The sequence below is a fragment of the Tinamus guttatus genome, unplaced genomic scaffold, assembly GCF_059628265.1.
Source record: "Tinamus guttatus ecotype Peru unplaced genomic scaffold, ASM5962826v1 Tinamus_guttatus_pri_ptg001764l, whole genome shotgun sequence".
Lineage (NCBI taxonomy): Eukaryota > Metazoa > Chordata > Aves > Tinamiformes > Tinamidae > Tinamus > Tinamus guttatus.
In genome coordinates, this window is record NW_028290298.1 from 1,532 (window position 1) to 13,270 (window position 11,739).

Genomic DNA, 11,739 nt, shown 5'->3' on the forward strand with positions numbered 1-11,739 from the left:
GCGCCTGGGGAGCACCCTTGGGTGCTGGGGAGCGCCTGGGGAGCGCCCGGGGGTGCTGGGAGTGCCCAAGGAGCACCTATGGGTGCTGGGGAGCACCCGGGGAGCACCCGTGGGTGCTGGGAGTACCTGGGGATGGGGGGAACCCGGGAGCACCCATGGGTGCTGGGAGCACCTGGGGAGCACCCGTGGGTGCTGGGGAGCGCCTGGGGAGCGCCCGTGGGTGCTGGGAGCGCCCCGGGATGGGGGGAACCCGGGAGCACCCATGGGTGCTGGGAGCGCCCGGGGGTGGGGGGGCGTCCGGGGAGCACCCACGGGTGCTGGGAGCACCTGGGGACGGGGAGCACCCCGGGAGCACCCGTGGGTGCTGGGAGCGCCCATGGAGGGGCAACGCGGGGTCCTGAGCACCCGTGGGCCCTGGTAGCACCCATGGGTGCCCCCATCCCGAGCCAGGCCCTGTCACTCCACGGCCACAGCGGGGGGGGGGGGGCTCCTCGGGTCCCCCCCCCCAGCACCCATGGGTGCTGTCCCCCCCCCGCAGAGCCCTTCAACGTGGTGGCGCGGATCATGTCCTACGTGGCGGGCGCCAGCGTCACCCACCAGCTGCCGGTGGCCGAGGCCATGCTCACCTGCAAGCACAAGTTGTGAGCGGGGGAACCTTGGGGACATTGGGGACCTTGGGGACAATCGGGGACCTCGGGGACATCGGGGACATCGGGGACATCGGGGACATCGGGGACACGGGACCTCGTTGAGGGCATGGGGACATTGCTGGGGGGCTGGGGGGCGTGGGGACATCGGGGTGGGGACACGGGCATGGGGACATTGGCATAGGGACGGCAATGTGGGCATGGGTATGGGGACATTGACGTCATGGACGTGGGGACATTGGGGACATTGAGCATGGGGACATCGGGGTGGGGACACGGGCACATCAGGGTGGGGACACGGGCATGGGGACATTGGCGTAGGGACAGCGGTGTGGCGATGTGGGTATGGGGACATTGGCGTCATGGACATGGGGACATCGGGGACATGGGACCTTGTCGAGGGCATGGGGACATTGCTGGGGTTTGGGGGTTGGGGGGCATGGGGACATCGGGGTGGGGACACGGGCACATCGGGGTGGGCACACGGGCATGGGGACATTGGCATAGGGACCGTGATGTGGGCGTGGGTATGGGGACATTGGCGTCATGGACGTGGGGACATTGGGGACATTGAGCATGGGGACATCTGGGTGGGGACACGGGCACATCAGGGTGGGGACACGGGCATGGGGACATTGGCGCAGGGACAGCGGTGTGGCGATGTGGGTATGGGGACATTGACGTCATGGACGTGGGGACATTGGGGACATTGAGCATGGGGACATCGGGGTGGGGACACGGGCACATCAGGATGGGGACACGGGCATGGGGACATTGGCATAGGGACGGCGGTGTGGCGATGTGGGCATGGGGACATTGGCGTCATGGACATGGGGACATTGGGGACATTGAGCATGGGGACATCGGCGTGGGGACACGGGCACATCAGGATGGGGACACGGGCGTGGGGACATTGGCGCAGGGATGGCGGTGCGGAGATGTGGGTATGGGGACATTGGCCTCATGGACATGGGGACACTGGGGACATTGACCATGGGGACAGCGGCACGGGGACACGGTGCCATCCCCGTGGTCACCGGTCCCCGTGTCCCCCCCGGCAGCCAGGACGAGGGCTCCTACCAGAAGTTCGTGCCCTTCGTGGGGGTGAGTGACACCGGTGACACTGCCAGGGCACCGGGGGGGGGGGGCGGGTGTCACCGAGCTGTGACACCCACAGGTGGCACTGGGGGTGGCCCTGGCCACGTGGCATGGGACAGGGGTGTCATCGGTGACACTGGGGGTGTCACCGGCATCAGGAAAGGGGTGAGTGTCCCAGCGTGGGGGTGGCACCAGCGGTGGGGACATGTCCCGGGGTGACACCGGGGGTGGCCCAGGGTGACACCAGGGGTGGCCCAGGGTGACACTTGGCCACCGCCCTCTTGGCAGGTGGTCAAAGTGGGGCTGGTGGAGGACCCCCCCCCAGCAGCAGGTAGGGCACCCAAGGGTGCTCCCCCCCCCATTCCCATACCCGCCCCGTGGTGGCACCCAGGGGTGTCACAGCCAGGAGGTGGCACCCTGGAGTATCACAGCCAATGGGTGGCACCCTGGGGTGTCACAGCCAAGGGGTGGCACCCCGGGGTGCCCCTCTGACGCGGGTGGCCGCAGGTGACGGGGGACGAGGGCCCCGCGCTGAGCCTGGCCGTGCCCTCCACGTCCCCCCCCGGGGGCCCCCGGGGTGCTGCGTGACGCCGGTGCCACCCCCCCGTCCTCGCCCTCCATGGCGGCCACCGGCACGGGGTGAGCGCCCGGCATGGGGTCCCGTGGGTGCTGGGTCCCATGGGTGCTGGATCCCATGGGTCCCGTGGGTGCTGGGTCCATGGGTGCTGGGTCCCATGGGTGCTGGGTCCCATGGGTCCCGTGGGTGCTGGATCCATGGGTGCTGGGGCCCATGGGTCCCATGGGTGCTGGGTCCCGTGGGTGCTGGGTCCCATGGATGCTGGGTCCCATGGGTCCCGTGGGTGCTGGATCCATGGGTGCTGGGGCCCATGGGTCCCGTGGGTGCTGGGGCCCATGGGGTGCTGGGTCCCATGGGTGCTGGGTCCATGGGTGCTGGTCCCATGGGTGCTGGGTCCCGTGGGTGCTGGGTCAGTGGGTGCGATCTCATGGGTGCTGGATCCACGATTCTGGGTCCCCTGGGTGCTGGGGTCCCTGGGTGCTGGATCCCGTGGGTGCTGGATCAGTGGGTGGGATCCCATGGGTGCTGGATCCCCTGGGTGCTGGGTCCATGGGTGCTGAATCCCATGGGTGCTGGATCCCATGGGTGCTGGGTCAGTGGGTGTGATCCCATGGGTGCTGGGTCCACGGGTTCTGGGTCCCCTGGGTTCTGGATCTCATGGGTGCTGGATCCCATGGGTGCTGGGTCCCCGATGCTGGGGCCCCTGGGTGCTGGATCCCCTGGGTCCCATGGGTGCTGGGTCCACGATGCTGGATTCCCTGGGTACTGGATCCCTTGGGTGCTGGATCCCCTGGATGCTGAATCCCATGGGTTCTGGATCCCCTGGGTGCTGGATCCTGTGGGTGCTGTGTCCATGGGTGCTGGATCCCGTGGGTGCTGGGTCCGTGGGTTCTGGATCCCGTGGGTGCTGGATCCCATGGGTACCAGCTCCCATGGGTGCTGGATCCCCTGGGTGCTGGATCCCCTGGGTGCTGGGTCCATGGGTGCTGGTCCCATGGGTGCTGGGTCCCATGGGTGCTGGGTTCCATGGGTGCGATCTCATGGGTGCTGGATCCACGATGCTGGGTCCCCTGGGTGCTGGGGTCCCTGGGTGCTGGATCCCGTGGGTGCTGGATCAGTGGGTGGGATCCCATGGGTGCTGGATCCATGGGGGCTGGGTCCCCTGGGGGCTGGGTCCCATGGGTGCTGGGTCAGTGGGTGTGATCCCATGGGTGCTGGGTCCACGCGTTCTGGGTCCCCTGGGTTCTGGATCCCCTGGGTGCTGGATCCCATGGGTGCTGGGTCCCCTGGGTGCTGAATCCCATGGGTGCTGGATCCCGTGGGTGCTGGATCCCCTGGGTTCTGGATCCCCTGGGTGCTGGGTCCCATGTCTGTGGGTGCTGGGTCCACAATGCTGTGTCCATGGGTTCTGGATCCCATGGGTGCTGGATCCCATGGGTGCTGGGTCCATGGGTTCTGGGTCTCATGGGTGCTGGATCCTGTGGGTTCTGAGCCATCGGGTTCTGGATCCCATGGGTGCTGGATCCCCTGGGTGCTGGATCCCATGGGTACCGGCTCCCATGGGTTCTGGATCCCGTGGGTTCTGGGTCCATGGGTTCGGGATCCCCTGGGTGCTGGATCCCATGGGTGCTGGATCCCCAGGGTTCTGGGTCCATGGGTGCTGGGTTCCATGGGTGCTGGGTTCCATGGGTTCTGGGTCAGTGGGTGGGATCTCATGGGTTCTGTATCCCATGGGTGCTGTGTCCATGGGTGCTGAATCCCCTGGGTGCTGGATCCCCTGGGTCCTGGATCCCATGGGTTCTGGGTCCATGGGTTCGGGATCCCCTGGGTGCCGGATCCCATGGGTACCGACTCCCATGGGTTCTGGATCCCATGGGTGCTGGATCCCCTGGGTGCTGGATCCCATGGGTACCGGCTCCCATGGGTTCTGGATTCCCTGGGTCCTGGATCCCGTGGGTACCGGCTCCCATGGGTTCTGGATCCCATGGGTGCTGGATCCCGTGGGTACCGTCTCCCATGGGTGCTGGATCCCGTGGGTGCTGTGTCCATGGGTTCTGGATCCCATGGGTACCGTCTCCCATGGGTACCGGCTCCCATGGGTGCTGGATCCCGTGGGTGCTGTGTCCATGGGTGCTGGATCCCATGGGTACCGTCTCCCATGGGTGCTGCACCCATGGGCGCCCCCCGACACCCTTCCCCGTCCCGCAGCGGTGCCGGGGACGCCCTGGGCCTCCAGGTCGACTTCTGGGTGGCGGCGGGCGCCGGGGCGGGCGCCGCGACGGGCGCCCCCCGCGAGCGGGTGCCCCGCGATGCCACCAAGACGTCCCTGCGCGGGACCTTCCGCTCGCTGGCCGTGACGCGGCTGCCGGGCCCCGGCGAGGCCCCCGGCGCCACCATGGCCCTCACCGTGGTCACCCGCGAGAAGAACAAGAAGGGTGCGGGGGCACCCATGGGTGCTGCCGCGCGCGGGGGGGCGGCGGGTTGGACTGGGCACCTGTGGGTGGTGGGAGTGATGGTGGAGGGGCATTGCGGGATCCTGGGCACCCATGGGTGCTGGGAGCATCCCCGGAGGGGTAGTGTGGGGTCCTGGGCACCCATGGGTGCTGGGAGCGCCCGTGGAGGAGCTGCGCAGGGTCCTGGGCACCCATGGGTGCTGGGAGCATCCCTGGAGGGGCTACGTGGGGTACTGGGCACCCATGGGTGCTGGGAGAGTCCATGGAGGGATAGTGTGGGGTTCTGGGCACCCATGGGTGCTGGGAGAGTCCGTGAAGGGGTAGTGTGGGGTCCTGGGCACCCATGGGTGCTCCCGCGCGCAGGGGGGCGGCGGGTTGGACTGGGCACCCATGGGTGCTGGGAGCGTCCCTGGGGGGGGCTGCATGGGGTCCTGGGCACCCATGGGTGCTGGGAGAGTCCGTGGAGGGGTAGTGTGGGGTCCTGGGCACCCATGGGTGCTGGGAGCATCCCTGGAGGGGCTACGTGGGGTACTGGGCACCCATGGCTGCTGGGAGAGTCCAAGGAGGGATAGTGTGGGGTTCTGGGCACCCATGGGTGCTGGGAGAGTCCGTGAAGGGGTAGTGTGGGGTCCTGGGCACCCATGGGTGCTGGGAGCATCCCTGGGGGGGGCTGCATGGGGTACTGGGCACCCATGGGTGCTGGGAGAGTCCATGGAGGGATAGTGTGGGGTTCTGGGCACCCATGGGTGCTGGGAGAGTCCGTGAAGGGGTAGTGTGGGGTCCTGGGCACCCATGGGTGCTCCTGCGCGCAGGGGGGCGGCGGGTTGGACTGGGCACCCATGGGTGATGGGAGCGTCCCTGGGGGGGGCTGCATGGGGTCCTGGGCACCCATGGGTGCTGGGAGCGCCCGTGGAGGGGTAGTGTGGGGTCCTGGGCACCCATGGGTGCTGCCTCGCGCAGGGGGCGGCGGGTTGAACTGGGCACACGTGGGTGCTGGGACCGATGGTGGAGGGACTGCATGGGGTCCTGGGCACCCGTGGGTGGTGGGAGCACCCATGGAGGGGCTGCGCAGGGTCCTGGGCACCCATGGGTGCTGGGAGCATCCATGGAGGGGCTGCGCAGGGTCCTGGGCACCCATGGGTGCTGGGAGCATCCCTGGGGGGGCAGTGCGGGGTCCTGGGTACCCATGGGTGCTGGGAGAGTCCGTGGAGAGGCATCGTGGGGTCCTGGGCACCCATGGGTGCTGGGAGAGTCCGTGGAGGGGTAGTGTGGGGTCCTGGGCACCCATGGGTGCTCCCGCGCGCGGGGGGCGGCGGGTTGGACTGGGCACACGTGGGTGCTGGGAGAGTCCGTGGAGAGGCATCCTGGGCTCCTGGGCACCCATGGGTGCTGGGAGCATCCCCGGAGGGGTAGTGTGGGGTCCTGGGCACCCATGGGTGCTGGGAGAATCCGTGGAGGGGCAGCGCGGGGTCCTGGGCACCCATGGGTGCTGGGAGTGCCCGTGGAGGGGCTGCGCGGGGTCCTGGGCACCCATGGGTGCTGGGAGAGTCCGTGGAGGGGTAGTGTGGGGTCCTGGGCACCCATGGGTGCTCCTGCGCGCAGGGGGCGGCGGGTTGGACTGGGCACCCATGGGTGCTGGGAGCGTCCCTGGGGGGGGCTGCATGGGGTCCTGGGCACCCGTGGGTGCTGGGAGAGTCTGTGGAGGGGTAGTGTGGGGTCCTGGGCACCCATGGGTGCTCCCATGCGCGGGGGCGGCGGGTTGGACTGGGCACACGTGGGTGCTGGGAGAGTCCGTGGAGGGATAGTGTGGGGTCCTGGGCACCCATGGGTGCTCCCGCGCGCGGGGGGGCGGCGGGTTGGACTGGGCACCCGTGGGTGATGGGAGCATCCCTGGGGGGGCTACGTGGTGTCCTGGACACCCATGGGTGGTGGGAGCGCCCATGGAGGGGCTGCGCAGGGTCCTGGGCACCCATGGGTGGTGGGAGCGCCCATGGAGGGGCTGCATGGGGTCCTGGGCACCCGTGGGTGCTGGGAGCATCCCTGGAGGGGCTACGTGGGGTCCTGGGCACCCATGGGTGCTGGGAGCTTCCCTGGAGGGGCTGCGTGGGGTCCTGGGCACCCATGGGTGCTGGGAGCATCCCTGGAGGGGCTACGTGGGGTACTGGGCACCCATGGGTGCTGGGAGAGTCCATGGAGGGATAGTGTGGGGTCCTGGGCACCCATGGGTGCTCCCACGCGCGGGGGGCAGCGGGTTGGACTGGGCACCCGTGGGTGCTGGGAGAGTCCGTGGAGAGGCATCGTGGGGTCCTGGGCACCCGTGGGTGCTGGGAGCATCCCTGGAGGGGTAGTGCAGGGTCCTGGGTACCCATGGGTGCTGGGAGAGTCCGTGGAGAGGCATCGTGGGGTCCTGGGCACCCATGGGTGCTGGGAGAATCCGTGGAGGGGCAGCACGGGGTCCTGGGTACCCATGGGTGCTGGGAGCGCCCGTGGAGGGGTAGTGTGGGGTCCTGGGCACCCATGGGTGCTCCTGCGCGCAGGGGGCGGCGGGTTGGACTGGGCACCCATGGGTGCTGGGAGCGCCCGTGGAGGAGTAGTGTGGGGTCCTGGGCACCCATGGGTGCTCCCACGCGCGGGGGGCGGCGGGTTGGACTGGGCACCCATGGGTGCTGGGAGAGTCCATGGAGGGGTAGTGTGGGGTCCTGGGCACCCATGGGTGCTCCCACGCGCGGGGGGCGGCGGGTTGGACTGGGCACCCATGGGTGCTGGGAGCATCCCTGGGGGGGGCTGCATGGGGTCCTGGGCACCCATGGGTGCTGGGAGTGCCCGTGGAGGGGTAGTGTGGGGTCCTGGGCACCCATGGGTGCTGGGAGAGTCCGTGGAGAGGCATCGTGGGGTCCTGGGCACCCATGGGTACTGGGAGCATCCCCGGAGGGGTAGTGCAGGGTCCTGGGCACCCATGGGTGATGGGAGCATCCCTGGAGGGGCTGCGCGGGGTCCTGGGCACCCATGGGTGCTGGGAGCGTCCCTGGGGGGGGCTGCATGGGGTACTGGGCACCCATGGGTGCTGGGAGAATCCGTGGAGGGGCAGCGCAGGGTCCTGGGTACCCATGGGTGCTGGGAGTGCCCGTGGAGGGGTAGTGTGGGGTCCTGGGCACCCATGGGTGCTCCTGCGCGCAGGGGGCAGCGGGTTGGACTGGGCACCCATGGGTGCTGGGAGCGTCCCTGGGGGGGCTGCATGGGGCCCTGGGCACGCATGGGTGCTGGGAGAGTCCAGGGAGGGATAGTGTGGGGTTCTGGGCACCCATGGGTGCTGGGAGAGTCCATGGAGGGGTAGTGTGGGGTCCTGGGCACCCATGGGTGCTCCCACGTGCGGGGGGCGGCAGGTTGGACTGGGCACCCGTGGGTGCTGGGAGCGTCCCTGGGGGGGGCTGCATGGGGTCCTGGGCACCCGTGGGTGCTGGGAGAGTCCGTGGAGAGGCATTGTGGGGTCCTGGGTACCCATGGGTGCTGGGAGCGCCTGTGGAGGAGTAGTGTGGGGTCCTGGGCACCTATGGGTGGTGGGAACGCCCGGGCGTGGGGGGCACCCTGGGAGCACCCGTGGGTGCTGGGAGCGCCCGTGGAGGGGCAGCGCAGGGTCCTGGGCACCCAGGGGTGCTAGGAGCATCCCTAGGGGGGCAACGCGAGGCCCTGGGAGCACCTATGGAGGGGCTGGCACCCAAGGGTGGCGTCTTGGGAACACCCATGGGTGGGTGGATAGGGAGGTACCCAAGGGCGCCCAAGCTGGGGGGTGTCTGGGGAATTCGGGGTCCCTGGGGACCCCCCCCGCCCAGGGTGCTGTTCCCAGTGTGGGCACCCAAGGGTGGGCGCTGGGAGGGGGGGCACCCAAGGGTGGGCGCTGGGAGGGGGCACCCAAGGGTGGGCGCGGGGGATGCGGCGGAGGGCGGACATCTGGGGAGACCCCAAGTGGGGTGTGTGGGGGGGGGCACCCAAGGGGGGCACCCACGGCGGGGCGGGCGCGAGCAGCACCCATGGGTGCCGCAGGGCCCGCCCTGTTCCTGAGCAAGCGCCCGCGGGAGCCGCAGCCGGACTCCAAGAGCCAAGTGGTGGAGGGGATCAGCCGGCTCATCTGCTCCGCGCGGCAGCCGCCCACCCTGCTGCGGGGTGAGCACCCAAGGGTGGGGGGCACCCATGGGTGGGGGGGCACCCATGGGTGGGGGGGCACCCAATGCGGGGGGGCGTCCAAGGGGAGGGAGCGCCCAAGGGGAGGGAGTGCCCAAGGAGGGGAGCACCCAAGGGTGGGGAGCACCCACAGTGGGGAGCACCCAAGGGTGGGGGCACTCAAGGCAGGGAGCACCCAAGGAGGAAGGGCATCCAATGGGGGGAGCACCCAAGGAGGGAGCACCCAAGGGTGGCGGCACCCAAGGGTGGTGGCATCCAAGGGGCGGGGGGAGCACCCACGGGATGGGGAGCACCCAAGGGTGGCGGCACCCAAGGGTGGTGGCATCCAAGGTGGGGGGGAGCACCCACGGGCACCCAATGCGGGGGCGCATCCAAGGAAGGGAGCACCCAAGGGTGGCGGCACCCAATGTGGGGGGGCACCCAATGCGGGGGGGCATCCAAGGAAGGGAGCACCCAAGGGTGGGGGCACCCAAAGCGGGGGGGGCATCCAACGGGGGGAGCACCCACGGGATGGGGAGCACCCAAGGCGGGGGGGCAGCCAAGGAGGGGTGGCATCCAAGGTGGGGGGCACCCAAGAGGGGGAGCACCCAAGGGTGGGGGCACCCAATGCGGGGGGGGCATCCAAGGGTGGGGGCACCCAAGGGTGGCGGCACCCAAGGGTGGTGGCATCCAAGGGGGGGGGAGCACCCACGGGATGGGGAGCACCCAAGGGTGCAGCACCCAAGGAGGGGAGCACCCACGGGGGGAGCACCCAAGGGTGGCAGCACCCAAGGGTGGTGGCACCCAAGGTGGGGAGCAGCCAAGGAGGGGGAGCACCCAAGGGTGGCGGCACCCAAGGGAGCAGCACCCAAGGAGGGGAGCACCCAAGGAGGGGAGCACCCAAAGAGAGGAGCACCCAAGGCGGGAGCACCCAAGGGTGGCGGCACCCAGGGAGGGGGGCGGCATCCAAGGAGAGAACACCCATGGGTGGCGGCACCCAAGGAGGGGAGCACCCAAGGAGGGGCGGCATCCAAGGGGGGGGGGAGCACCCAAGGGTGGGGGGCACCCAAGGGGGGGGGGAGCACCCAAGGGTGGGGGGCACCCAAGGGTGGGGGGCACCCAAGGGTGCAGGGCTCTGGGGAACCCAGGGAACTTCTGGGGGTTGGTGGGGGGGGGCACTCTGCGGTCAGCGGCACCCAGGGGCGCAGTCCGGAGGGGTCACCCATGGGCGCAGGGGGTGGGCCCGGGGGCACCCATGGGTGCTGACGCGGGTGCCGCCGGCAGTGACCGTGGACGGGGTGGAGTGGGACGACGTCAAGTTCTTCCAGCTGGCGGCCCAGTGGCCGACCCACGTCAAGTACCTGCCCGTGGGGCTCTTCGGGGGCAAGCCCCCCTGAGGGCACCCATGGGTGCCCCCCGCCCGGCCTCCGCGGGGGCACCGCCTGCCTGCGCGGCCCCCGCTTGCGCCCGTGGGTGCAGGACCAGCACCCGTGGGTGATGCTGCACTCCTGGATGCACCGCCAGCACCCACGGGTGATGCTGCACCCATGGGCGCACCACCAGCACCCGTGGGTGCCACCGCAGCTACAGGTGCATCGCCAGCACCCACGGGTGATGCTGCACCCATGGGCGCACTGCCAGCACCCATGGGTTATGCTGCACCCATGGGCGCACCGCCAGCACCCGTGGGTGCCACCGCAGCTACAGGTGCATCGCCAGCACCCATGGGTGATGCTGCACTCCTGGATGCACCGCCAGCACCCACGGGTGATGCTGCACCCATGGGCGCACCGCCAGCACCCGTGGGTGCCACCGCAGCTGTGGGTGCATCACCAGCACCCATGGGTGACGCTGCACCCCTGGGCACATCACCTTCACCCCTGGGTGCATCGCCAGCACCCGTGGGTGCCAACGCAGCTGTGGGTGCATCACCAGCACCCATGGGTGATGCTGCACCTCTGGACGCACCGCCAGCACCCGTGGGTGCCGCCACAGCTATGGGTGCAGCGCCAGCACCCGTGGGTGACGCTGCACCCCTGGACACACCGCCAGCACCCATGGGTGATGCTGCACCCATGGGCGCACCGCCAACACCCATGGGTGCCAACGCAGCTGTGGGTGCATCGCCAGCACCCATGGGTGACGCTGCACCCCTGGATGCACCGCCAGCACCCACGGGTGATGCTGCACCCATGGGCGCACCGCCAACACCCATGGGTGCCAACGCAGCTGTGGGTGCATCGCCAGCACCCATGGGTGACGCTGCACCCGTGGGCACACTGCCAGCACCCATGGGCGGCGCTGCACCCATGGGCACACCAGCACCCGTGGGTGACGCTGCACCTCTGGAAGCACCACCAGCACCCATGAGTGATGCTGCACCCCTGCACGCACCGCCAGCACCCGTGGGTGACGCTGCACCCATGGACACACCGCCAGCACCCATGGGTGACGCTGCACCTCTGGACGCATCGCCAGCACCCGTGGGTGCCGCTGCAGCTGTGGGTGCATCGCCAGCGCCCATGGATGACACTGCAGGCGTTGGTGCGCTGCCAGCACCCATGGGTGACAGCGCACCCATGGGCACACTGCCAGCACCCATGGGTGATGCTGCACCTATGGGCGTACCGCCAGCACCCGTGGGTGCCTCCACAGCTGTGGGTGCAGCGCCAGCACCCACGGGTGACGCTGCACCTCTGGAAGCACCACCAGCACCCATGAGTGATGCTGCACCCATGGACACACCGCCAGCACCCATGGGTGATGCTGCACCTATGGGCGCACTGCCAGCGCCTGTGGGTGCCTC

At 69.7% G+C, this 11,739-nt stretch overlaps 1 pseudogene; it reads left to right on the top strand.

Moving 5' to 3' along the window:
• Window positions 1–509: 509 nt before the first annotated feature.
• LOC148590080 (phosphofurin acidic cluster sorting protein 1-like) lies at window positions 510–10,330 on the top strand (annotated as a pseudogene).
• The last annotated feature ends 1,409 nt before the right edge of the window (window positions 10,331–11,739 follow it).